General features: G+C 33.9%; 1 pseudogene; it reads right to left on the bottom strand.

Moving 5' to 3' along the window:
- The window catches only part of LOC129034244 (bifunctional methylenetetrahydrofolate dehydrogenase/cyclohydrolase, mitochondrial-like), a 99,247-nt pseudogene that overhangs the window by 71,734 nt on the left and 601 nt on the right, over window positions 1-26,912 (bottom strand).

The raw sequence follows: 26,912 nt of genomic DNA, 5'->3' as shown, positions 1-26,912 counted from the left end.
AGAAAAAGACATGTTAAATTTAGAACCCCCATATCCAAAGCAGACATAAAACTAACTTTACATGTTTGAACTAGGAGAAGATAAAACATATAATTTTAAAATTTTGCTGAGATGATTACATTTCAAAATTAATATTGTAATGAGTACTTTACCTTCATATCAAATGCCATCATCTAAATATCTAAAATATTTTTTATATCTGAGTTTCTCATTCTAAGAGAAGCCATAAAATCTGGGTAAGCATTTTGACATCTAGCACTGCAAAAGTAAAAATCTTTCCTTTACAACATGTCCTTGTTAGATTATATATAGGGTAATCACATCATAGATTTTGAAATTAATCTCATCATGTTCAGAGTAGATCTTGCATACCCCTCCTGAATTTCAACAGTGTGCCTCACATAGCTTATCAGACAGAATTGTTCTTGTATAAGTTTTCATGAGACACCACAAATTCAGGATACTTCTACATTTCTCTAGAATGAAATCATCTGAAACTCATTCTTCTACTGAAAATAGAATTTCAGTCTGACTTACCCAGTTTTCTGATGATTCACAGTTTCATAAATTTGTTGATTAAATTCAATAGGTTTATAAACAGTGTAAAAGTAGTTGGCCCCAAAAGAGACTCAAAGTTTGACCATGGTCTCTGTAACAAAGCAGCTAGCATTTTCCAGAGTTGGGATAGTGACAAAAGAAAATAAACACAAAAATAATGGCCTATGTCTTACATGTGTAAACAAACTAAATGATATTTAAAGTAGTTTAAACAAAATATAATAGTCTCTTAATCACGTGTGGCAGATACCATCACTCAAAAATTCTAAGAATACATTAACAGCCTGATTAAATAATTTAGTGGTCACTTATTGGACTGAAAGGCCCTAAGATTTATTTCTTTCCATCTCTATGTGCTATATTACTAGGGAAGACAACCCAGTTTCAGTGGAATCATGAAGCAAGGAATCAATTTCCTTTCCCTAAGAAAAGAAGCCCACAAAATATTTGTAGTCACTTACAAACTTAGCCAAAAGGAAAACAGTATAAATTACTAAGACTAAACAAAACAATGGATCCTTTCTTCAGTAGCACAATGGAGAAGAAAATTTCGTTCTATAGAACTAGTCAGGTCTAGAAAAAATATAATAAATCAAAGGAATAAGAAAAAGTAAAAATAAAGAAATTTAAACACATAATTTTTTATGTAAGTATTTCATTATCAAAAATCCCTTGTTTCTAATAACTACATAATGTTGGGAATGAAAGACAAGGAATGTTAGAATTGCAGAAGTAAACCTTAGATATTAAGCTATACCTGATACCTATTACAGCATAACGAATCCAGAGTAATTCTGAAAATAGTTTCTATATCAAATATAATTACTTGTTTTATATAAGACACTATATTTTTAAAAAACAAATTTGAATTGAGTTTAATTTTAATTTTTAATTACATTTATGAAATTGAATTTTCATTTTCACTAAGCCTTGTTCTTGAAAAGAAATTCATTATATGCTTATTGCATAAAAGATACAATTAGAGCTAAATGCTTAATGTTTAGCTATTTAAGAAAATAACACTTCACTAATTACTTTTAATCTGTTAGTAAAAGACAATAGATAATAGGTGTGATTGGAACCACGATATTTATAGAATTCTCTAAAATATTATTTGCTTACATTGAGCTTACTTTAAACATGAGATTTTAAAACATAGAAAGTTATTTTGAAATATACACAAGAAGATAAATGTCAAGGTAAAGGAGTGAACTTATGAGCTGACAATGTAGTATGTTAAACACACTTCTGAATGTTTTAATTACTTTTCCTGATTCAATAAATCAAGTGGGAAATAAATATTTTAAATCAAGATTAAAAATAAAACCCCCAAGTGGTGAGTGTTAAGCACAATTTAGAAAATATATGTATATTTATATATGATTATTTATAATACTCTCCATTTAATCTCCTTCAGATTTCTAAGGACATAAAAATAACACTTCAAAGAACAACACTGGACTCTGGATATTAACTAGTTTGCATTTTAATTTTGCCAGTAAACAGAGTGAAACATAAAGCAGATAAATCATTAGTGAAATCTGTCCACATTATAAGTGACCAATTAAATACAATTCCTTTTTGCTTCTATGGTTTACTGCCTTATTACAGTTACCCTCCTGACATCAACTATTTTTATTTTCACCTTATAAATAAATATGCTCATTTCTAGTTTCAGCTTTAACATGTAAAGAGCTTACAATTTCCTGTTCTTAGAAGAAAAAGCTCACTGTTTCTGGATCCATTCAAGAACCAAGGTCATAGAGCAAATCACCATTCCCAAAATCTGAAAAGATAGGAGCATCCTGGCATATACAACCATATATATAATATATATAATATATTATAGAAATATATAAAAAAGTAAATTGATAATCTTTATGAAGTTTGGTAGTATCTATTAAATTTTAAAACACTTTGACCTAGAAATTTTAATTCTATGAATTTATCAAAGAAATGTAGTACTAATAATAAGTTGCAGTTTCTAGTAGGATTACTGAAGTAAGTTTTATATCAAAGAGAAAAATATAATTAAAAGATGCTTAATATTCCAAAATCATTTTGTTCTATGGCGATTAATCTGGAAAATAGTTATATTTTAAGCTAAAAAATCCAATTGCAAAAATAAAATGTATAGCTGATCCCATTTTTTATAGAAATACAGCATGAAAATGAATGAACAGAGCACATACATTTATTTTATTAATTGACCTATTATGATTATACATATTTATGGGTTATAATTTGATATATGGATACATATATATATTTTCTAATAATCAAATGTTAAAACTCACACATCTATCACTTAAAATATTTATCATTTCTTTTTTGTAGAAACATACAAAATCTACTCTTTTACCTGTTTGAGACATAAAATACCTTACTTTAACTATAATCACCCTACTATGCACTAATAATGAACACTTATCCTTTCTTTTTAATTGTAATTTTGTACCCGTTAACCATCCTCTTGCATCTCCCCTACCTGCTCCTCCCTAGTCTCTGGTAGTTACTTTTCTATTTATTACTTTTATGAGAGTAATTTTTTTATATTTCGCATATGAATGAGAACATGAGGCATTGGTCATTCCATGTCTGGCTTATTCCACTTAACTCTATGTCCACCAGTTTCATCTATGTTGTTGCAAATGACAAAATTCCATTTTTTAATGGCTGAATAGTACTTTAATGTTTATATGTCACGTTTTCTTTATTCGTTCATTGGATGAACACAGGTTAATTTCATGTGTTGACTACTGTGAATAGTGTAACAATAAATATGGGACTTCAGGTATTTCTTCAACATACTGATTTCATTTCCTTTCAATATATACCCAGTAATGAGATTTCTGAATCATATATAGTCCTGTTTTTTTTTTTTTTTGGAACTTCTCCACTGTTTCTTATAATGGCTACAATAATTTACATTTTCACCAACACCGTGCTGTGGCTCCCTTTTCTTCACATCCTCACCAACACTCGTTATGTTTTCTCTCTTGAATAATAGCCACAAATTACTAATATTTTAACTCAAATTATATTTTAACTCAAATTCTATACTGTGATTATTGTGAATTTATATAATTAATTTGAGGCAGAGGGATACTTTCAAATGTAAATATAAAGAATTACACATGGAAAGATATGCTCCAACGTGAACATTATTTTGGTGTATACACTAATGATTAACATGTCAAATGACTGTATTCTTGGGCAAGGATTTGCCTTGTCAGCCAGCCAAAATGATCTGAGAATGGATTGTAGGCCAGATACTATGTAACATAATATTTTCTTTAGAATATACATTTTATTCTTTAGAATTAAATAGTTTAGTAAATTATGTTACCTTGCAGCTTCCTTTTTGCTCAGTAGTAGTGCAAAGAAAGAAAGCAAAGCAACATTTCAACTAATGTGAATGGCATCTATGTGCAAATTTTTATGCTAAGCCGTAGTTGATTCAAAAATAAAATAGACTCAACTTCTAACATTGGAGAAATTAATAGACCACTAAGAGCAGTTAAATAAGCATGTTCCAATGTATATCATGAATAAAACTTGCCATCAGCAAAGCAAAGTCTGAAAAGAAATGAGAGGAAACAATTCCATTCAGCAAGTCAGGAGATTCACCTCCATGATAAAATGGTAAGGCTGTGACTGGTCACAGACCCTCAAAAGACCTCTCCATTCTTTTAATTAGCTGTCCAGCTCTTCTCAGTGTGAAAGGATGCAGTGTCTCACATTGGCTGCTTGCTTATTCTCTTGCCTATATAAAATACTGGCAAATGACATTGATTAAATTGTTATTCTAACCAAACATGCTGCCTGTGTGCATTATATGAAAGGATATTTTTTAATTTAACTATTTTTCCGTGGGATGGGGCTATATTTTTTACATATAAGAATTGACTCAAAGATATAATAAACTAAGAATACAAGACGTTTGGTTTATATAAGCTATTTTTAACTTACTTTTTAGATTTTCTGAGTTTCCCATCTCCCTAAAAAAAATATATCTATTAATAAAAAAGCCATCCAGCTTTGAGATTCTGCCTCCTTTGCAGTTTGCACTCACAATTCCAATCCTAGGTTTTCACAATTATATTGATTTAAATGGCAGGTGTTTAGTCTGCTGTAATGCCACATTTTAGAGCACATGATTTTATTTCACTTGTACACCAAAGCTTCAAAAACAATCGCTGGATATTAACTCATTCATAAGCACGACAATTCTTATAAGTGGGATTCTAACATCAGCCTATTTTGTTGATCTACTTCTCATGTTCTTTTTCTTCATTTTTCTTATTTTCTGTTGAATCAGTTTGGCAGTTAAGATTCTGGTGTCTATCTATGGATAGCATTTTGACTACAGTGTCAAATGGCTGGTTGCCTTTTCTTCCAAATATCATTAGTCCAGGTCCTCTCTCTTTGCAATAATCAGCATAGTAACATTTGGTTGAAAGAACATCTGAATTAGCGTGAGTCAGATCTAAGTCTAATTCTTCACTCTGGTCTCTAGTTGTGAGAACAAGCTCTGGGATGATGGGTGTATCACTTAGCATTCAGTAAAGAAAAAAAGAAACCATACCAATTCTTCTAAAAGACAGAAGTCAATATTTTAAAATGTGTCAATTAGATAAAATTATTAACTAGATGACTTCAAAGATAAGAAGATAACCTTCAGGTATTACAGAGGTGGCAAATGCAGGGAGTAGGTACCCTCCTAGATCTGAAGAAAGTTGGTAAGAGGGTGGAAAATTTAGGAATGGAGAGCGGTAACTTATGGAGCTCAAACTCTGTCCTTCGAGGAGAAGGTATTACTTTTTCCATGAGGTATCTCAACTCCGAGGAGCCTCGTTGGCTTAGGACGTAGACCTTAGAAGAAGAGGTACAAGCTGGCTAGTGCTAACATCTTGGATATAAGTGTCTGTGAGAGTTGTAAAACCTGCAATTGGATTCATCTCCCGCCACAGAAAAGAACTGCTAAGAAGGATGAATAAGCATTGGTGGAGTGATACTCTGAAGAATGAAGTCAGAAAGCCCACAGAAAATGCATACAAAGTGGAAAGGGAATGGAAAGAAACTTTTTTCTTCTGTAGCTTTCCAGTCTTCCTTTGAGGATCCCCTATTTTCACATACTAACAAGGAGCCATCTGGAAAAACAAAACTATGGTTTGCAGCAAACAAGTATGAAACACTCTAAAACTGATGTTATTTTCATCATACACTACTACACTGATTATTACAAAGACAGGGAACATAGAATAATATTAAGAAGAAAGATATCCAGCCATTTGACATTGTAGTAGTTTATCCAGAATTTAGCTGCAAAACTCTATGCAGCATCACAGAGCAGAGTATAGAAGGGTGAAGGTTGGAAGCTGAGAGATTAATAACTTAAAACTTGTCACAATAGGGATAATATGATGTGTTTAGAAATAAAGAATAGATAACTTATGACATGTCATATATAATATACATAATGGCAGAAACTCAGTGTATGAAAATCGTACTACTGACAATAATGATGATGATGTTGGTGGTAATAAACAGAACATTGTGATTCTTTGCCTGGAGATTATTATAACCTTTAAAAATATTCAACCCTGACATTAGATTGTTCCCTCCTTCAGCACCAGCATTAATTTTCTTGAACTTTTTTATACGTTATCTTGCTGTAAGTAACCATCTGTGTTCTAACATATTTAAATAAGAAAACTAGGGAGAATTAAGAATATATAAAATATATAATAATAAAATACTACATAATAAACTCAGAGAGAATTTGTGTCTTGCAGTTCTTTCGGCTGAAATCCATTTGTTATTATCCATAATATAGCTAGTCACATTGCGTGGTGATAAGTTGTAGTATGGGAGCATTCTATAATCTGCCAATGAAGTCTATTAAATCTCAGTCTTATAGTGGGTATCTGTGCCAGGGCTGTGACACTCACAAATGTATCTTTATTTATGTAGATTTCTTCCCTCTGCCTGCTTCTTTTTCTGACTAAAGCATTCTCAATCTATATCCTTGCAGTCCCACACTTGTTGATCATTGCCAACCCCACCAGATGAGACAGAAAGTTTGAAGGTGACTGGAATGGGGAAGAATGTCCTTCCTCAGTTATGAGTAAGTTTCACAATTGTCCTCCGTCAAGGTGCTTTAACCTGGAGAGTAGACTTTTTTATGTAGAAGACTGTGTGTGTATTTTACATTGGTTAATTTCCCCCTGTGCCAGCCATAGACTATAGGGGATCTTTTGTTCCTCTCCAACATTATAAACCTGATATGGTTTCAGGAGAGAAAACCCATGAAAGCATGGGGACTCCCCTAAGACTGTGATCTCAGGAATTCCTTACTCTAAAGCTGTTCCATCCTTACCTTCCAGCAATTAATAGTTATCATTTAAGGGTCCCTACCAGTTGTTGCTTCAGTGGCTTCTGTTCCAGGTAAGCAGGTCTTAATGCGTATATGAAAATGTTTTAATCCTTTTTTTCCACAATCATTATTATAGGATTGTGAATTATGTAGCCGTAAAATAGCTTAGAAACCATAGAGCCTAACACCTCACTTAATCAGAAATTTTGTTTAACTTCTACAAGTCAACTATTACTTAATGCAGTTGTTCTATTTATACAGTTGTTAGCAAAAGATAACTAAGCAAATTGATTTTTATCTGATCATTTAAAATCACTAACTCTATTTACACATGTGAGTATTTATTAGTGTGTGCATATTTTAAGTAGCTTGTCTCCGCAGTACCTGAATATATAAATCATATTTTAAATAATAACTAATCTGGAAGTCATTTATGATATGCAAATAAATATAGCTTAATGGAGGAATGCAAAACCATAGTAAAAATTTTCAAATATTTGCCCTATGGAAGTTAGTTTTTAAATATAAATGAGTAGAGAAATATTGTACATATATGCTATTTGAAGGTTTCCTTTGTTTTTTTCTTGATATGATGTTATAAAAGGATTATTGAGAATTATTAATTTGTCATTTATATATAATAGTAATAGAGTTAACTAGCATTGTATTTGTTCAACAAATATATATACTTATTGGACACTACAAATCACATTAATTCAGACATTTGATAAAAATTACACACCTAGTATATATAAAATCTTTGGATTTGAAAGTAAGTATAGAATTACATGCCAGTACAAAAGTATGAATATTGCCTTTATACATTTATGTGCATTATTTAAATTACAAAAAAAAGAATTTAAAATTTCAGTTAATATGTGAATTATAAACCATTGCTTTTTTGCTTATATTTTCCTGTTGAGTACATCTTCATATATATACCAGTTGTCTTTTTGGAAACTATCTTTTGAGATGTGCCTATTTATGTCTTTGGCCCAGTGGTCTTTAGTGTCTTTGGTCTTTTTTAAATTAATTTATAAGACTTTCACATACATATACTGAAAAGAAACTTTTGTTGGTTATATATGTTTGTCTCACTATTCATGTTTTCCATAAAATAAGTGTTTAATACACCATAATTAAATAAATTTTAAAGATATTTAATTATTCCAGCAACATTAATTTAGTAGAATATTATTTTCTTAATACGCTGTAATAACATCTCTGAAATATAACAAACATAGCACTTTTAGATTCTCAATTTTTCACAAATGATGTACCTTGTACCAATACAAAATTTTAAAATTATGTCTTTACTTCCTATACTTTTATCCTCTGCCATATCTCCTTCTTCTTAATTTCTATTTCCCTTCTTTTTCTTATTTTTGTTCTTCTTTTTCTTATCATCTACATTCTAATTTTCTTTCTTCCCTTCTATTCCCTATATTCTCCTGGCTATCCTTAACCCTTATACTTCTTTCTGAATTTTAAAGTCAGCATATATTTTATTTAAAAAACCCTGTAGAAATTATATAGAAATTTTATTAAAAATCACCCTTAATTTGTAGATTAATTTAGGGACAATTTCCATCTACATTAAATTTAGTCATGTATCTGTGTCCGTGATATATCTCTATTTATTTAAGTCTTGTTATTTCCTCCAATATTTTTTTCTAATTTTTTTCTGTAATATTTTGACAAATCGGTCCCAGCTTATTTGTTTTCAATTTTAATTTACAGAAGGTAAACAATTTAAAATCAAAAGTGTGTTTTAGTATGATACTCTCAAAACTAAATATAAAATTTTTAATTTAAAACAGTTTTGAGAACTTCTAATCTGGACAATGACATAGACTTGTTTCTTTTTCTTACCCAATAAGTGTAAATCCTAGAAATAATGCAAAAGAAAACCAAAGGAGAACTCTAGGTGGTAAGATGGTTGAAAGAGGCATGCAAACTGAAGTGAGACCCCAGAACTTGAGGAATAACATCAAAGCAAGGGTTTTTTTGTTGGTTTGGTTTGATTTGATTTTGTTTTTGTCCCTGTACCCAATGGAAGAAGGCAATCCAGGCCTGACATTTTCTGATCCAAAATTTAACAATGGAAGGCATCCTAAGTAGGTTCATTCCTTTCTAGGATGGAACTGGAGCCCCTCAGAAACACCAGAGAAGCCTTACCTCACCACCAACCATGTAAGACCTTAGCAAATAAATAGAAGTTGTGATCAAAAAGAAACAAAAGTAAATTATAGAACTTCAAAATTATGATAACAGAAATTTTAAAAGAAACATGTGGCATGGACTCAATAGTAGACACAGAATGACAGACAATGAAATTAGTGAAGATGAGGAAAAATCAATACAGTTTACCCAATCTAGTAACAGAGAAAACAGATTTACAAAAAGTGAAGAGACTCAAGCACCTGTGAAGACCTAACAAAAGATCCTATATTTTATCACAAAAATCTCAGAAAGGGAAATGGAAAAGAATTGGGCTGAAAGAGTGTTTGAAGAAAATGACCAATAATTTCCAAATTTGGTAAAATACAGAAGAGATTTTTAAGAAACTAAGCAAATGTCAACAGGAACAATTCAAAGAATTCTATGCTAAGACACATCACAATTCAAACTTCTGAAAACAGAAGACATAAAAAATGCTGAAAGCAGGAGAGAAATCAATCATTAACTACGGGGGACACCAATTTTATAACAAAGGATTTTTAATTTGAATCCAACGAAGCCAGAAGAAAAGAAAAAACTTTCAAGCCAGAATTCTTATCTAGTAAAGTAATATTTTTGGGATGAAGTTGAAATAAAGACACTCTTAGATAAAGAAAATATAAAAGAATTTGTCATTAATAGACTTACCCTGAAAAACTGGCTAAAGTTTTCTTCAAACAAAAATGACATGATAAAAAGAAAACTTAGATTATCAGGAAAAAAATACCAATGAAAAGAAATACGAATACATGCAATTATGTATCTTATGATATTCAGCACATCATAATATGTGGGATGCAGCAAAAACAGTGTTGAAAATGTATGGCAATAAATGCTTATATTAGAAACATGAAAGGGCCTCAAATCAGTAGATTAAGTTGCAATCTCAATAAACTAGAAGAAAATAAAGCAAAAAAGTAAAAGGGAATAGCAAACATAAAAGCAGATATCAATATAGTTAAAATAGGAAAACAAAGAAAATCACTAAAAATAAAGCTAGTTATTTAAAAAAATAAATGAAATTGATAAACTTCTAGAAACACTGTTGAAAAGAAAAAGAGAGAAGATACAAATCACCCATATGTAGATTAAAATAGGAAATACTGTGACAAATTCTGAAGTCAATAAGAATAATGGAATACTGTAAAAAATGGTTTATGATTCAACATCTTAGGAGAAATGAATCAATTTCTTGAAAGCCGCTGTGTTAATCCATTCTCACATCGTTATAATGAACTACCTGAGACTGGATAATTAATAAAGAAAAGAGGTTTAATTGACTCACAGCTCCTCAGGCTGTACAGAAGCATGGCTGGGAGACCTCAGGAAACTTACAATCATAGCAGAAGGCAAAGTGGAAGAAAGCATGTCCTACATGACTTCAACAGGCAGAAGAGAGCAAACGGGGAGGTGCTACACAAACTTAAACAACCAAATCTCATGATTACTCACTCATGATCATGAGAACAGCAAGGGGGAAATTCACCCCCATGATCCAATCACTTCCACCTGGCCCGTCTTCCAACATTGGGGATTACAATTTGACAGGAGATTTAAGCAGGGACACAAATCCAAATCATACCGTTCTGCCCTGGCCCCTCCCAAATCTCATCTCCTTTTCACAGTGCAAAATACAACAATCCTTTCTCAACAGTCCCCAAGTCTTAACTCATTTCAACATCAACTTGAAAGTCCGTAGTCCAGAGTTTCATCTGATACAAGTCAAGTCCCTTCTGTCTATGAGCCTGTAAAACCAAAAACAAGTTAATTACTTCCAGGATACAATGCAGGCACAGGCATTGGGTAAATACACCTATTACAAAAGGGAGAAGTAAACCAAAACAAAGTGGTTATAGGCCCCATGTGAGTCCAAAACCCAGCAGGGCAGTCATTCAATCTGCAAGCTCCAAAATCATCTCCTTTGACTTTGTGTCTCACATCCAGGCTGCACTGATGCAAAGGGTGTGCTCTCAAGGCCTTTGGCATATCCTCCTCTGTGGGTCTGCAGGGTATGGGCTCCACAGCTGCTTTTGTGGACTGGATTTTAGCGCAGAGGTTTTTCTAGACACATGGTGCAAGCTGTTAGTGGGTCTACTATTCTGGGGTCTGGAGGATAGCAGCCCTCTTCTCACAGCTCCTCTAGGCAGTGCTCCAGTGAAGACTCTGTGTGTGGGCGTCAACCCCACATTTCCCCTCTGCACTACCCTAGTAGAGGTACACAGTGAAGACCCGGCCCCTGTAGCAGACTTCTGCCTGGACATCCATGCTTTTCCATACATCCTTTGAAATTGAGTCAGTGGTTCCCAAGACTCAACTCTTGTCCTCTTGTCTTCTGTGCACCCACATGAAAGCTCCCAAGGCTTACAGCTCGACCCATTGGAGCACTGGAATGAGACATATCTAGGAACCTTTTCGCCATGACTGAAGCTGGAGTGACTGGGATGCAGGGAGTAGTGTCCTCAGGTTGAGCAGAGCAGCGGGGTCCTGGGCTGGCCTGGACTACAAAACCATTCTTCCCTTCTAGGCCTCAAGGCCTGGGATGGGAGGGGTTGCTGTGAAGGTCTCTGAAATGTCTTCAAGGCATTTTCTCCATTGTCTTAGCTATTAACATTCAGGCCCCTCTTTACTTATGCAAATATCTGCAGCTGGCTTGAATTCCTCTGCAGAAAATGGGTTTTCTTTCTTTCTTTCTTTCTTTTTTTTTTTTTGAGATGGAGTTTTGCTCTTGTTGTCCAAGCTGGAGGGCAATGGCACAATCTTGGCTCACCACAACCTCCACCTCCTGGGTTCAAGTGATTCTCCTGCCTCAGCCTCCCGAGTAGCTGGGATCATGGCCAGACTGCAAATTTTCCAACACTTTATGCTCTGTTTCCCTTTCAAACATTAGCTCAAATTTGAAACCATCTCTTTGTGAACACTTATAACCGAACACTTTCAGAGTAAGCCTCTTGAATGCTTTGCTGCTTAGAAATCTCTTCCACCAGATACCTTAAGTCATTTCTCTCAAGTTCAAAGTTCCACAGATCTCTAGCGTAAGGGCACAATGCCACCAGTCTCTTTGCTAAAACACAACAAGAGACATCTTTATTCCAGTTCCCAATAAGTTCCTCATCTCCATCTGAGACCACCTCAGTCTGAACTTTATTGTCCATATCACTATCAGCATTTTGGTCACAACAATTTTACAAGCCTCTAGGAAGTTGCAAAATTTCTCTCATCTTCCTGTTTTTTTCTGAGCCTTTCAAACTGTTCTAACCTCTGCCCATTATCCGCTTCCAAAGCTGCTTCCAAATTTCAGGTATCTTTATAGCAATGCTCTATTCCTAGGTACCAATTTTCGGTGTTAGGCTGTTCTCACATGGCTATAAAGAACTACCTGAGACTAGGCCATAAAGAAAATAGGTTTAGTTAACTCTCAGTTCCTCAGTCTGTACAGGAAACATGGCTGGGGAGACCTCAGGAAATGTACAATCATGGTAGAAGGCAAAGAGGAAAGAGGCACAGCCTACATGGCTGGAGCAAGAAGAAGAGAGCAAATGGGGTGGTGCTACACACTTTTACACAGCCAGATATCATGAGAACTCACTCAGTATCATGAGAACAGCAAGGGGGAAATCCTTCCTTATGATCTGATCAACTCCCTCTAGGCCCCATCTCCAGCACTGGGGTTTACAATTTTACATGCGATTTGGGTGGGGACAAATTTTAAACCATATCAGCCACAAATAACTGAGACTCAACATATTTTATAGATAATGTGAATAGTCCAATAACCATTAAAAGGAATTAAATTTATATTAGAAAGGTTCCAAGAAAAATAATCAGATTCAGATGGTGTCACTCAAGAATTCTACTAAACATATAAAGAAGAATTACACAAATTGTCTACAATTATTTCCAGGAAATCAGAGATGAGGAAGAACTTCCTACCTCATTTTATGCAACCAGTATATTCCAGATGTCAAAATCATACAAAGAGTGTACAAAAAACGAAACAGACAAACTAAAATTGTCATGAACTTAGATGCAAAATTCTAAATAAAATATCAACTATTTCTAAGAAATATGCAACAATATAAAAATGACTATATGCCTTGACCAAATGTTATTTATTCCAGGTGTGCCAGGTTAGCTGAACATTCAAAATTCACTTGCTTTATTTATCATATAAATAAATCATATATTTATGTATTTATCATATAAACAAGCTAAAGAAGAAAAATTATTGTATGTAAATTAACACAAAAGTACATTTAACAAAATTTAACAATCATTCATTATTAAGAAAAAAACTATCAGAAGCCTAGGGAAAAAATTTAAACTTCTTCAACTTAATAATAAACAGCTATAAAAAGTCTATAGTTAACATTGTCTTAATGGTGAAAGACAGAATATTTTCTCCCTAAGATTAAGGATAAGATATTCATGGCATGTCTATTTCACAATTCTTATTCTACATTGTACTGGAAATCTAGGTAGTGCAATAGGAAAGTAAAGGAAATAAAAGGTGTACATATCAGAAAGGAAGAAAGGAAATTATAGTATTTTTAGATGACATGATTGTTTATGTAGAAAAAGCCAGGAATTTTAAAAGAAGAAGTTTTCCTGGAACTAACAAGTTTATCATAGTCACAGACTGCAAATTCAACAAAAAACATAAATTCTGTTTCCACATACAATAATTATGTGGACGCTGAAAAAAATACAATAATATTCACAAACAGGCTGGGCACGGTGGCTCACACCTGTAATCCCAGGGCTTTTGGAGGCCAAGGTGGGCGGATCACGAGGTCAGGAGATCGAGACTATCCTGGCTAACACGGTGAAACCCCGTGTCTACTAAAAATACAAAACATTGGCTGGGAGTGGTGGCGGGCGCCCATAGTCCCAGCTACTCGGGAGGCTGAGGCAGGAGAATGGCGCGAACCCGGGAAGCAGAGCTTGCAGTGAGCCGAGATCACACCACTGCACTCCAGCCTGGGCGACAGAGCAAGACTCTGTCTCAAAAAATAAAAAAAAATAAAATAATATTCACAAACAAATATTTAAAAATAAATTACTTGAATATACATTTAACAAAATAAAACAACTACAGAATCTGCATCTTGAAAATTTTAGAAGGCATGAAAGAAATCAAAGACCTTGAGTGGGCACAGTGGCTCATGCCTGTAATCCCAGCATTTTGGGAGATAGATATATATATATATGTTTATTTTTACAAAGTATCTCAAAATCATTCCCCAGAGTGGCTCTATATATTCTTTCATTGCCATCATCAATATATAATCAATTTTTATGTATAACATATATAATATGGACACATATACATATATATAGAGAGAGAAGTATATCTATATAGATCTTAGATGTAAATAAAAAGACATAAGTTTTTTTAAACTTAGGAGGATGTCGTCTGCCTAGTTCTGTTTTTTTTTGGGTGGGGGGACAGGGTCTCACTCTGTCACCCAGACTGGAGTGCAGTGGCACGATCTCAGCTCACCGCAACATCTGCCTCCCAGGCTCAAGCGATTCTTCTGCCTCAGTCTCCCAAATAGCTGGGATTACAGGCATGCACCACTAATTTTTGTATTTTTATTAGAGACGGGGTTTCACTATTTTGGCCAGGCTAGTCTCGAACTCCTGACCTCAAATGATCTACCCGCCTCGGCTTAATAAAGTGCTGTGATTACAGGTATGAGCCACCATGCCCGTTGAAGTTCTTGGACTGCAAAACAAAATCACAATGCATAAGAGCCTAGATAGATAAACAGACACAATTTAAAACATTGCTCCATAAAAGACCATATAATGTCAATGAAAAAGGCAAAGACTGGAAAAAAAATATTTTCAAACCATGTATTTAAAAAGGACTAGTAACTAAAACAGAAAGAAATCTTGAAACTGAAAAGTTAAAAAACAGAGTAAAAGATATGTAGACACATTTCAATAAAGAAGATAGATGGATGGCAAATAAGAAAATAAAAAGATTTTCAACATCATTAGACTTCAGCAAAATGCAAATTAAAACTACAATGAAATATTACTAAACGTGTATCAGAAAGGCTAAAACATAAAATAGTGATGCCACAAAATGATGGTAAGGATGTAGAGAAATTAATTATGTATTGATGGTGGCAATGAAAAATTATATAATCACTCTTGGGAATAATTTTGTGATATTTTCCAAAACTAAACATGTAGTTATCATGTAACCCAGCAGTTACACTGTCGGGCATTTATCACAGAAAAGTGAAACCTGTACATGAATATTCACACTAGCTTTATTCAGGACAGTCAAACACTGGAAACAACCTAAGTGTACTTCAACAGATGAATGACTCCACTACAGTATGTAGCACACAGATAAACTATGGTACAACATACTATAGAATCCTACTTACCAATAAAAAGGCCCAAACTATTGATACATGCAACCATCTAAATCAATCTCCAAATAATTATTCTCAGTTAAAAATGCTAATCCCAAGTGTTATATACTCTATGATTACATTGTATAATATTCAGTATTATGTTTTTATAAATGAAGAGCATATCAGTAGTTGCAAAAGGAGGAGAATGTGATAGTAAAAGGGCAAGAAAAAAGGATTCTTGTGATAATCAAACTGTTTGGTATATTGAGTATGTCATTGGATACACAAATAAATTACATGGAATTGTATATATAAAACACACACATAGATACACATTTCATAAGTATAAATGTGAAGATTAGAATAAAATTGGTAGATGATCTCAATGTCCAAAAATATTGAGCCATTAATAGTAACGAAAAAATAGAAAACATACATACTTTTTGTTTTTGCACTATGCATATAATTTTATCTCAGTTCAGAATCTTATAAATGCTAGAAATTAAACATTTGCTCAATATATTAGTCAGAGAATTAGAACTAATGGGATGTGGACACACAGACAGGGAAACAGAGAGACAGAGACAAAGAGAGAGAGAAAAAGACTGATTTTAAGCAATTGACTTAATTGATTGGCAAGTCTTAAATTTGAAGAGCATGCCAGCAGGCTGGAGACCCAGGGAAGTGTGATCTTGAAGTTTGAAACCAAAATCAATCAGAAGGCAGAATTCCCTCTTCATCTAGAAAACTAGCTTTTTTTCTCTTAAAGTCTTCAATTAATTAGACAATGCTTCACACATTATGGAATGAAACCTGCTTAACTGAAAGTCTATTGATTTAAATGGTCTTCTCTAAAAGATATTACAATGACATCTAGAACAGCATTCGATCAACTATTTGAGTGGCCACAGACTAGCCAAGATGATGTGTAACATTAACCATCATGTTCAGTATTACTGTATTTTAATTGGGATTATAGTTTATGCCTAGAATATAGACTGAAAACCAAATTCCCACACCTATAGACTTGTTTTTAATTATGATAAAGAGGAAGGTATCACTAGATTAAGAGTAATTTCAGAGACATCTGTGAAAATTTTCTACCAATTAAATACTGCCAACGGACAGTCAAGACACCCATAGCCATCTGTTATTTTGCCTGAACAGTGTGTAAGACAATATGAAGACTTTTAGATAAAACACATATTCCTTAATTTGGCAAAGACCTCCATCTCCTGTCTCTTATGTTTTACACCAATCTCAATTCACCCAATCCCAGGAAGAAATCTTATTTAAAGTGAGGCTTGCAGGATTGTTAGAATTTGCAGGAGTAGTTCAGAAAGAAATGTGATTTCAAAGGAACTAATTTAGAAATAGCATATGGGTTTTTAGGGCAATAATTTATTTATTATCCTTCTTGTGAAGAAATAATCAAATATCTGTAATATTTTTCTTGTGTTCTAAGAACTGGAATATTTTAGAAAAGATAAAAATGTATCACATGCAAAATGTAATAAAATTAATGGTTTATTGTATGTCAAGTTAAAAGGAAAAACATTTATAGGAAAGTTAATATTTTACTTTATTCCTCCTTTTGGGGCCATAACAAAAATGTACCATTGTGTTTTTATGTAATATAGAAGTGCAGACATAAATATTTTTGTAAAGTACTCAAAGAAAAAACTTTTATTTTGTCCTGATTTTATAAATAGCTACAAAATAGAAGGAAAAAAATTCCTTTCTTACCATAGCTTTTTGCCCATTCACAACAGACGTTGTTTCTACAAATTAGTTCATAATTTCTTTCATAACTCAGATAGAACAACCCTTCAATTTATAGTCAGGAATAGATAGAGTGCTGCATATAATTCTGGTAATTATGTAACAAAACTGCACTTTGCTATTTGAAAACCTTGGCCATCAATCATTCAGTTTAGTGTTGGGTTAACTTAATCTTCCGTTGCACCAGCTGTGCAAGGCTCAGCCACAAACACAGCGGATTTGCCAGACTTCTACTGAGTAAAGTGTAAATTATCAACATGTAAGATAATAGGTAGCTAAACCTAGTCATCTAGTTAAATAGAATTGATCTGCAGTATATGCAACGACTGCAAAACTTTTTGGGGATTTGGGGGGTGGGAAGGTATAATCAATTTTTTACCACATATCACATCAATATAGTTGTTGCTTAATTTTTTAAAACTGTGTTTTCTTTTCTAAACATGACTCATGGCTCAAAATATTTTCGTTTATGCCATAACTTAGAGTCTTGGGTTAAGAGAACTTTATTTTAGATACCATTGTTCAGAACAAAAGAGTTGTAATTTATAAACAGTATGTAATTTATAAACAGTGTGTGGGAGAGGTTAGAAATTAGAATACTTTGCCCAGAAAAGCCACAACTCCTAAATTAAGAGCCTATGGTCACTAGGTTTTTTTAGTTTGTGTAGTATTGTGCTCATTTTATATCTTATAGACATGAAATAAAATTTCATTAAATAATTAAGCTAAATGTACTAGAGAACCATTGCTCATCTTAAAATTAATGTTGGTTAATAATTTACATTTTTCATAGTATTTTCTATTCATTAATTTATTTGAAACTTGAAATATTTTTATAAAATAATTTATGCAAGGTTACTTATTCATATTACAGAAGATATTAAATTTCAGAGTAGTAAAATGACAGTTCAAATCTCACAGTATGTAGGAGGGAAAGGCCAAAATACAAGTCAATTCTACAATCTTGGCAATTTCCATTCGATGACCACATAAAAATATATATCTTTGTTATTTATAATACACATAAATTTATTACATTTAAAACATAAAAAGTATTTTATTTTTATAAAGTATAAAAATACACTTTTTAAAAAGCATAAAAATATACTTTTTATATTTTAAGTATATTTTTAAGTGGAACCCGCTGTATTGGGGGTTTCATTTTCCATGTCCTAATTTAATTAATCGATTTGTGTAAAGTCAGGATTCAGAAATACATCTGGATAATGAGAAGGAAACAAGACTTTTTGAGATATATAAAATATTGATTTAAGCTTGGCATGCTGAATGCTAACATTTTAAAATTAAATTGTAAATTATTAAAATCATTAACATGTTAGACATTAGCTGGAGAAAGCAAAGAAATGCCAGAACTTGCAGTCAGGAATGATGTCTCCACTTAGAAAGTGAAGACAGAAGCTCAAGTGTTACAAACTCTAGGTTTTAGATTTTGGTGGTACTAATAGTTGGTATTGAAAAAGAGATATAAAAAGGAGGCTCTACATTCAGTCATGATAATAGGATACATCTGTTCACATTTCCCTGTACTTTTACATAATTCTCATATGGATCAGTGCCACCAATAGGGAAATGACTCCCACAGCAGGACAGAGACTTTGCTACAGTAGATACTATTCCAGGTTTAAGGCAGAAAAAAAGGCACAGACACAAGATAATTAAGATATGACTTAAGATTTTGAGGGGACTCTCCCGTGATTATCTTCCCACAGAAATATCAATTTGAACAACTATCCACACCCTAAATTACCTTCACAAGCATTCAGAAAACCAAGTGATAGATCACAAAACCTAGCTGCAGCACAATAATAGAAAAAGATACATGGAAAGGAGTAGGAAAGACAGATTTATATTACCTGCATTACCTCTTCCTCAAGCACATTCAATACAGAGTGGTGAGTAATAGCTTCCACTTGAGGGAAAGAGGAAAATGAACACAGTACTTTGCCTTAGACCCCAACACTGGATCAACACAGTAAAATCCAGTATTGGAAAGATCCCTATTCCCACATATTTCAGGACAGTATCTATGGAGAAAACCTCTAAACCTGCCCTAGTACCAGACAGAACCACACAGCCCAAGGCTTCAGTCTTGTATGATAGTCTCAACATCCAGGCTGCATTCCTGGTGGGCTGATTTCAGTGGTCCCGGGCCCCAGAGAACACTCAGTCGTAGGCAGCTCTCAGCAGCCCTAGGCTTCTGGCACAAGTGCTCTATTAGCTGCATCTGCACCAGGTTTCTGGCCCACCCTAGTGGCATGACTAGGTAATGGATAATTACCTAGTAATATCCATTACTAGGATAAGTACCTAGTCATGCCATTACCTGGTAATGGCATGACTAGGTAATGGTAATGGATACCAGGCTTCTTGCAGCATCAGGCCATACACAGCTGCCCCACATTTCTGGCACTTCTTAGTGCCATACCAGCTCCAGGGCTTTCCCAGACAAAGCCCGTCTGTGAAGACTGGAATAGCACCTGCTTCATTATGTGTGTAGACATCTGCATATAATCACAAGGACCAAGAATAATCAGATAAACACAACATCACAAAATGGACAAAATAAGGTGACAGTGTCTATCTCCAAAAAATGGAGATCTATGAGTTGACTGACAAATAATTCAAAATAACTGTTTTAAGGAAGCTCGGTGAACTTCAACAAAATATAGAGAAATAATTCAATAAAATGAGAAAAACTAGTTAACAGAACAAAAAAATTAATAGAGAGATTGAAATAATAATTATAAAAAAATCAAACAGAAATCTTGGAGCTGAGAAATACAGTGAACAAAATGAGAAATGCAACAGAATGCATCAACAACAGCAACATGGACCAAGCAGAAAAATCTGTCAATTTAAAAAGGGGATTTTAAAATATACCTTCAGAGGGAAAAAAAAGAAGAGAATAAAAAGGATTGAAGAAAGATTATGGAATTAATGGTATAACATCAAAAGAGCAAATCTTTGAGTAACAGCAGTTAAAGAAGTGGAAGACAAAGATAAAGATATAAAAGCTTATTAAAGTAAATAGCAGCAGAAAACTTTTCAAACTTAGGGAAGGATATACATATCCATGTACAGGAAGGTTAGATGTTTCTAATCAGATTCCATTCAAATAATACTATCCCAAGACGTTTTATAATAAAACTGTTAAAAATCAGGGACAAAGAGAGGATTCTGAAAGCAGCAAGAAAATAAGATGCAAATAATATATAAGGGAATTCAAATATGACTAGCAGCAGACTTCTCAGCAGAAATCTTAGAGGATAGGGGAAAGTGATATTTGCTGAAGAAAAATAAAAAGCATATGACAACCAATAATATTATATTCTGCAAATCTGTCCTTCAGAAATAAAAGACAAAAAAAAAAAGATTTTCCCAGGGAAATAAGCTCAGGGGGGAACATTACCTGTCTTATAAGAAATGCTGAAAGGAGTTCTTCAAGCTGAAAGAAAAACATGCTAATGCATAATAAAAAAACCTGAAAGTATAAAACTCACTGGTAAAAGTAAGTACACACTTAAATTCAGAATACTTTAACACTATAATGCTGTTATATAAATCACTTATATCTTTAACCTGAAGGTTAAATACAAAACTATTCAAAAATTGCTACAATAATCTGTTAAGGGATATGCAATGTAAAAAGATACAAATTGTGACATCAAAACTTCAACATGATGGTGAGAGGGAAGTAAAAGTGTCATTTTTTATGTGATCAAAATTAAGTTGTTATGAGTTTAACAACTTGTATAACAAGGAAATTTTTTGTAAGCCTCAGTTTATCCACAAGGCAAAAGCCTATGATAGATACACAACAAAGTAAAAAAAGAAAGAATCGAAACATATCACTAAAGAAAAATCACCTACCCACAAGGAAGATAGTAAGAAAAAAAGCAAATAAATAATGTATAAAACAACTAGAAAACAGTTAACAAAATAACAGTTGTAAGTCCTTATCTATCAATAATTACTTTGAATGTAAATGGGATAAATTATCCAATCAAAAAACAGTGGCTGAATGGATAAAAAATTAGCTGCAAACTATGTGCTGCTTACATGAGATTCACTTAACCTGTAAGGATACATATAGACTAAAAGTGAAGGGATGGAACAAGAGACTTCATGCTAATGGAAAACAAAAGTGAGCAGTAATAGCTATACTTGAATAAAATAAACTTTAAGTCAAAACTCTGAAAAGAGATAAAGTTATTTTATAATAACAATGGATGTGCAAGGACTTCATGTCTAAAACACCAAAAGCAATGGCAACAAAAGCCAAAATTGACAAATGGGATCTAATTAAACTAAAGAGCTTCTGCACAGCAAAAGAAACTACCATCAGAGTGAACAGGCAACCTACAAAATGGGAGAAAATTTTCGCAACCTACTCATCTGACAAAGGGCTAATATCCAGAATCTACAATGAACTCACACAAATTTACAAGAAAAAAACAAACAACCCCATCAAAAAGTGGGTGAAGGATATGAACAGACACTTCTCAAAAGAAGACATTTATGCAGCCAAAAGACACATGAAAAAATGTTCATCATCACTGGCCATCAGAGAAATGCAAATCAAAACCACAATGAGATACCATCTCACACCAGTTAGAATGGCAATCATTAAAAAGTCAGGAAACAACAGGTGCTGGAGAGGATGTGGAGAAATAGGAACACTTTTACACTGTTGGTGGGACTGTAAACTAGTTCAACCATTGTGGAAGTCAGTGTGGTGATTCCTCAGGGATCTAGAACTAGAAATACCATTTGACCCAGCCATCCCATTACTGGGCATATACCGAAAGGACTATAAATCATGCTGCTATAAAGACACATGCACACGTATGTTTATTGCGGCACTATTCACAATAGCAAAGACTTGGAACCAACCCAAATGTCCAACAATGATAGACTGGATTAAGAAAATGTGGCATATATACACCATGGAATACTATGCAGCCATAAAAAAATAATAAGTTCATGTCCATTGTAGGGACATGGATGAAATTGGAAATCATCATTCTCAGTAAACTATCGCAAGGACAAAAAACCAAACACTGCATGTTCTCACTCATAGGTGGGAATTGAACAATGAGAACACATGGACACAGGAAGGGGAACATCACACTCTGGGGACTGTTGTGGGGTGGGAGGAGGGGGGGAGGGATAGCATTAGGAGATATACCTAATGCTAAATGACGAGTTAACGGGTGCAGCACACCAGCATGGCACATGTATACATACGTAACTAACCTGCACATTGTGCACATGTACCCTAAAACTTAAAGTATAATAATAATAAAAAAATGGAGTCAATTTAGAAAAAGGATGTAATTGTAAATATATACACCCAACATAAGTGTATCTAAATATGTAAAGCATGTATTAATAGATCTGAAGGGAGAGGTCAATTGAAATACAATAATAGTGAGGGGCTTCAATATTCCACTTTTCAGCAGTGGACAAAACATCCAGACAGAAAATCAATATAGAAACATGGAATTTAATCTACATTCTAGAGCAAAAGGAACTAACAGACCTGTACAGAACATCGCATATACCACATGCAGAAAACACACTCTACTCAAAAATCAATAGAGGTAAGTGACACTGGTAAACTAAGAACAATATAGGACACCGAGGAGAGGAAGTCATGCATTTCAAGTAAATAATGCCCCTTTGAGTTTTGGAGAGGTGACATGTGTCCACTCTCAGCTAATATCAACCAAACTAAACTGGCAGCTTGTGCAGGTTTAGGTATCTAATTTCAAATTTAAAACACTAAAGACTTGAGAAATACATGGAACAATATCCTTTGAAATTTGGCATTTGGTCAGTTGACTATATGCACAAAGTAAAAATCAATGAAATTAATTATGTTCACAGTGGTCTTCCATTAAAATGGTGCCACCGGAAAGATGACCTGAAATTTAGAGAATTTTTAACAATTTGTTTTAAGTATGAAGTAAAGTTTGTATTTTCTAAATGTATAAGTTTGATATATCTGGTAAGGTTTGTTTTTCCCTGATTTATAATGTAATGTTTAGGAGACTCCATGAAACACAATTCAGGGTCATATACATAGTAAAAAATACAGTGCTATATTTTTTTCACCTAATGATTGTAAAATAAAATTTTTAAATAATCATATTGTTTTATAATAATAATATCTTTCATGACACATTAAAGAGAAGTGAGAATTGACTAAGCCTATGCATTTCCCCAAATAAACATAATTATGTGGATTCATTTTATTGGTTAATAGTTGAAAAATATAATCGAAGAACACAAATATAATAAATATTAGGGCTTTTGAAAATCTGAAACAATACATGGTTAATTTCAGAAGCTCCCAGGACTTAAGTAAATTAAGATTGTGAAATAATTCATGCCCTCTTCCTCCCTTAGGATGCACATAAACTACTTCAGTCCTACCAAACATTTTTGCATATGATAAATGTAGTTAAATATGTGTGAAGACAGTTTGTTTTTCAAACTAAGCTGAGCTGCTTATACTCCTGGAGCAAAAGAATTACAGGTTCTTGAGCTCTTCTTTGTATTCACTAAAAATCAGGCCAGCCTAAGGACATCTTACTTGAGAGTTTCAAAAGTATGTAATTTATGTCTCACTGAAAGAAAAAAGAAATATAAGAGATATGCTTGATTTGGGAACTTAATTTTAAACCAAGTAAAACAAGAAAAAGTTTTGTGACGTAATATTATTTTCTGATTGGAAATTATATAAATATCATTCTTTTTTATTTTTTTTTATTATACTTTAAGTTCTAGGGTACATGTGCAAAACGTGCAGGTTTGTTACACATGTGTACATGTGCCATGTTTGTGTGCTGCACCCATTATCTCGTCATTTACATTAGGTATATCTTCTTATGCTATCCCTCCCCACTCCCCCTACCCCACAACAGGCCCCAGTGTGTGATGTTCCCCTTCCTGTGTCCAAGTGTTCTCATTGTTCAATTCCCACCTATGAGTGAGAACATGCGGTATTTGGTTTTTTTTCCTTGCGATAGTTTGCTGAGAATGATGGTTTCCAGTTTCATCCGTGTCCCTACAAAGGACATGAACTCATCCTTTCTTATGGCTGCATAGTATTCCACGGTGTATATGTGCCACATTTTCTTAACCCAGTCTATCACTGATGGACATTTGGGTTGGTTCCAAGTCTTTGCTATTGTGAATAGTGCCGCAATAAACATACGTGTGCATGTGTCTTTATAGCAACAAGATTTATAATCCTTTGGATATATACCCAGTAATGGGATGGCTGGGTCAAATGGTATTTCCAGTTCTAGATCCTTGAGGAATCACCACACTGTCTTCCATAATGGTTGAACTAGTTTACAGTCCCACCAACAGTGTAAAAGCGTTCCTCTTTCTTCACATCCTCTCCAGCACCTGTTGTTTCCTGACTTTTTAATGATCACCATTCTAACTGGTGTGAGATGGTATCTCAATTTGGTTTTGATTTGCATTTCTCTGATGGCCAGTGATGATGAGCATTTTTTCATGTGTCCGTTGGCTGCATAAATGTCTTCTTTTGAGAAGTGTCTGTTCATATCCTTTGCCCACTTTTTGATGGGGTTGTTTGTTTTTTTCTTGTAAATTTGTGTGAGTTCTTTGTAGATTATGGATATTAGCCCTTTGTCAGATGGGTAGGTTGCAAAAATTTTCTCCCATTCTGTTGGTTGTCTGTTCACTCTGATGGTAGTTTCTTTTGCTGTGCAGAAGCTCTTTAGTTTAATTAGATCCCATTTGTCAATTTTGGCTTTTGTTGCCATTGCTTTTGGTGTTTTAGACATGAAGTCCTTGCCCATGCCTGTGTCCTGAATGGTATTGCCTAAGTTTTCTTCTAGGGTTTTTATGGTTTTAGGTCTAACATTTAAGTCTTTAATCCATCTTGAATTAATTTTTCTATAAAGTGTAAGGAAGGGATCCAGTTTCAGCTTTCTACATATTGCTAGCCAGTTTTCCCAGCAGTATTGATCAGATAGGGAATCCTTTTCCCATTTCTTGTTTTTGTCAGGTTTGTCAAAGATCAGATGGTTGAAATGGCAAACTGAATCCAGCAGCACATCAGAAAGCTTATCTCCCATGATCAAGTGGGCTTCATCCCTGGGATGCAAGGCTGGTTCAACATACACAAATCAATAAACATAATCCAGCATATAAACAGAACCAAAGACAAAAACCACATGATTATCTCAATAGATGCAGAAAAGTTCTTTGAAAGAATTGAACAGCCCTTCATGCTAAGAACTCTCAGTAAATTAGGTATTGATGGGATGTATGTCAAAATAATAAGAGCTATTTATGAAAACCCCACAGCCAATATCATACTGAATGGGCAAAAACTGGAAGCATTCCCTTTGAAAACTGGCACAAGACAGAGATGCCCTCTTTCACCATTCCTATTCAACATACTGTTGGAAAGTCTGGCCAGGGCAATCAGGCAGGAGAAAGAAATAAAGGGTTTTCAATTAGGAAAAGAGGAAGTCAAATTGTCTCTGTTTGCAGATGACATGATTGTATATTTAGAAAACCCCATTGTCTCAGCCCAAAATCTCCTTAAGCTGATAAGCAACTTCAGCAAAGTCTCAGGATACAAAATCGATGTGCAAAAATCACAAGCACTCTTATACAGCAATAACAGACAAACAGAGAGCCAAATCATGAGTGAACTCCCATTCACAATTTATTCAAAGAGAATGAAATACCTAGGAAACCAACTTACAAGGGATGTGAGGGACCTCTTCAAGGAGAGCTACAAACCACTGCTCAACGAGATAAAAGAGGACACAAACACATGGAAGAACATTCATGCTCATGGATAGGAAGAATCAATATTGTGAAAATGGCCATATTGCCCAAGGTGATTTATAGATTTAATGCCATCCCCATCAAGCTACCAATGACTTTCTCCACAGAACTGGAAAAAACTACTTTAAAGTTCATATGGAACCAAAAAAGAGCCCGCATTGCCAAGACAATCCTAAGCCAAAAGAACAAAGCTGGAGGCATCACGCTACCTGACTTCAAACTATACTACAAGGCTACAGTAACCAAACAGCATGGTACTGGTACCAAAACAGAGATATAGACCAATGGAACAGAATGGAGCCCTCGGAAATAACACCACACATCTACAACATCATACTTTTTAAAATTTCAACTTTTATATTAGATAAAAGGGGTATATGTGCAGATTTGTTACATGGGAATGTAGCATGATGCTGAGGTTTCAGGTACAGACCTCATAACCTAGATAGTGAGAATAGGACCCAATAGGTAGTTTTCCTTCCAAGCCTTGCTCCCATCCTTCTCCCTCTAGTAGTCTGAAATGTCCATTTTTCCCATGTTTATGTCCATGTGTGCTCAATGTTTACCTCCCACTTATAAGTGAGAATAGGCAGTATTTGGTTTTTTTGTTCATTTCTTAGTTTGCCTAGGATTATAGCCTCTAACTGTATCTATGTTGCTGCAAAGGATATGATTTCATTCGTTTTTATGGCTGCATAGTATTGTGTGGTATATGTATACTACATTTTCTTTATCCAGTT

This window comes from Pongo pygmaeus, chromosome 2 (assembly GCF_028885625.2).
Source record: "Pongo pygmaeus isolate AG05252 chromosome 2, NHGRI_mPonPyg2-v2.0_pri, whole genome shotgun sequence".
In the NCBI taxonomy this organism is placed as follows: Eukaryota; Metazoa; Chordata; class Mammalia; order Primates; family Hominidae; genus Pongo; species Pongo pygmaeus.
This window is presented reverse-complemented; position numbering and strand designations above follow the sequence as displayed.